The sequence below is a fragment of the Pteropus alecto genome, unplaced genomic scaffold, assembly GCF_000325575.1.
Source record: "Pteropus alecto unplaced genomic scaffold, ASM32557v1 scaffold66, whole genome shotgun sequence".
Lineage (NCBI taxonomy): Eukaryota > Metazoa > Chordata > Mammalia > Chiroptera > Pteropodidae > Pteropus > Pteropus alecto.
In genome coordinates this window covers 2,813,247-2,816,167 of record NW_006438869.1, presented here as the reverse complement: position 1 = coordinate 2,816,167, position 2,921 = coordinate 2,813,247, and positions in this window count along the sequence as shown.

The following is a 2,921-nucleotide window of genomic DNA, read 5'->3' as shown; positions in this document are numbered from 1 at the left end:
CTGCATAACCAGAGAGGCATAATCCAAGATCATCACCCCTCGCATATCCTGGTAGTTCAAACCAGAGGCGGAGTGTTCCGTGTCTATGTCATATAGAAGGACCTTGAAGAACTTGCACTTGAATATCTCTCAGACTCTGTGCTGCCTGCACTCTCATCTTCTTTCTGCACTATATATTTTGCCTGTAAATGAAAGTCTTATGTGAATATGCTGTTCTGAGTCCTTTCAAATATACAGACTTGAGAAATCTTTTCTCTATTTTATGGGAAAGCATTTAATTTTCACCATTAAGTATAATGTTAGTTGCTGTTATTTTTTTTCATGGATGCTATCAGGTTGAAGAATTTCCCTTATGTTTCTAGTTTTATGTTCATTTTTTAAAATATTATTTTTGAAACAATCACACAATTTTTCTCCTTTACTATTATGTTGAACTGCATTGTTTGATTTTTCAAATGTAAACTAACTTTGCTTTATCAGGATAAAAACCTCTTCTTGTCATTGTATAGTATTCTATTTCTATATTGCTTAATTCAATTTGCTAATATTTTGTTAAGGACTTTTGCATCTATACTCTCATGAGTGATACTGGCCATGGGTTTTGTTTGTTTGCTTGCTTGCATTCCGTATCTTTGACAGGTTTCGTTTGTTATGGTTATGTTGGCCTTGTAAAATGAGTTAAGAAGTGTTTATTTCTTTTCTGTTTTCCAAGTCTTTGTGGAGACTTTGTGCCATTTCTTCCTTTGATGTTTGATAGAATTCAGCACTGAAACCTGAGCTTGGTGTTTCTTAAAGGAAGTTTGTCGATAATTAGTTCAATTTTTTAAATAGGTATGGGGTTACTTCCGGTTCTATAAATACCAACCAGTAAGGTAAAGGTGGTTGATAATGTTATTCATGACTTCCATAATTTCACTAGTTTTTTTTTGACTATTGGTTCTAGTAATTGCTTAAAAGGATGTTAAAATCTTTCACTGGATTGGTGGAATTTTTTGACATCTCATTTTAATTTTGTTAAGTATTATTTCAAGTCTTTAGAAGTCATTATTGAGTGCATACACATATGGTTTTTGTGTCATCCTGAGCGATTCATCCCAATATCATTATGACGTATCCATTTTTATCTCTGGTAATACCTATTGTCTGGAAGTATATTTTGTCTGATATCGGCATGACAACTCTAGCTCTCTTATGCTTACAGATTTTATATTTTTGTGGCAATTAGACTTTAAGTATCTCTGCCTTTGTGGAAGTCCCATCCCTTAGCTATGGAGTTTGAACCTTTCCATTGCTTTTTAGCAATAGAATGCAGCGAAGGTAATAAGGTGTATATGATTGCATGCACGTGATTTATATGCATGGCACCCATCTTGCTGGAGTCTCTCTCACCCCACTTCCTAGCTTTGAAGAAGCAAACTGGCCTGAATTCTACAACTACAAGAAAAGAATTGTTCCAACAGATCTGCTTAAGAAAGCAGATCCTTCCCTAGGTGAGCCTCCACGTGGGATCCCATTTCTGTGTGTGGCGCGGTGAGCACAGCTTTGTGAGACACCAAGCAAGACATCCAGCTAGGCTGTGTCTAAACTTCCAGCTCACAAGAATTGTGAGATAATAGATGTGTTGCTATACAATGCTACCTTTGTGGAAATCTGTGACACAGCCATAGAAAATGAATGCACTCTTACATCATTTATGCTCGACCTATTTGTGTCTTTATATCTTTGGTGTCTCTCTGCAGCAAAGAGCTGGAGCTTGTTCTGTTATTTATTGTGAAGCTTCTTAAATGGTGACTCATGTCTGTGTTTCTTCTCAGTTGTGGTGCAGCCATTTTGAAACATGGGTTCTAAGGTTTCAGTGGCAGTCAGAGGGAAGGAAGAGAAATAGGCTTTTAACTGCTTTTGCTTAAAAGTGACATTTCAACTCCATACAGTGCTTTAGCCAGAAATAGTCACATGATACTGGGGATTGCAGGGGAACAAAGAGGACATATATAAAGCCATCTCTACACCAAGATGCTTAATAGGAAACCACTGGAAATAATTTTAGAATTACTAATTTCACAAATTTTATTGTATTTTTCTGGATGTCCTAGTAGATATAATTAAGCAATGAAGAACAAAATATATAATTATTGCAAATAAAAGAATAACATAACCCTTAAACTATTTGAAAATGAGAGGTTCATATAAGAGGAAAACAGATGAAAAATCAATCACTTCACAGAGATTATTTGCTCTTCCTTTTTTTTACTCCAGTCCAATCAAGATGCAATGTAATCCCCATTAATCTCATCTAACTAGTTTGTTCAGTTGTCTATTCTGTTTCAATATATATTGATTTCTCAGTAGTAACATACATATGTATACATATATTCCTTTATATTTTTATATGAATATATTATTCTTTAATCACATATTCACTACAATCACATACACACAGTGAATATGTAATCTTGGTTTTACTTTCTACATTATTTATCAGTTTTCTTGAATGGTTTGTTTTATGTAGTTTATTTTTTATATTTTATATTTTCAACTTCTGAATTTTTGAGTTCCCTAGAGTTCAAATGTAGACTCTGTTTCTCTTTCTCTATAATATCTCTAGATGATCCGATCCAGTCTTATGCCTTTAAATGTTATCTAAAAGTAAGTTGTTTTGAAATTCATATCTCATAGTTGAAGCCTTTACCCTGGAAGCTTTTAGAATTTCCTCTTTAGGATTACTGTTCAAAATTTCATCAAACTGTATCAGACAGAAAAAGTGGAAAATCACATGATATCACTTATATGTGGGATATAAACCTCAAAGCAACAAATGAACAGGACAAGCAAACAGAGACTCATGGACATGGACTATAGACTAGTGGTTACCAGAGGATAGGAGGTGGGGGGAAAGGGGAGATAGATAGGGTAAAGGGGGT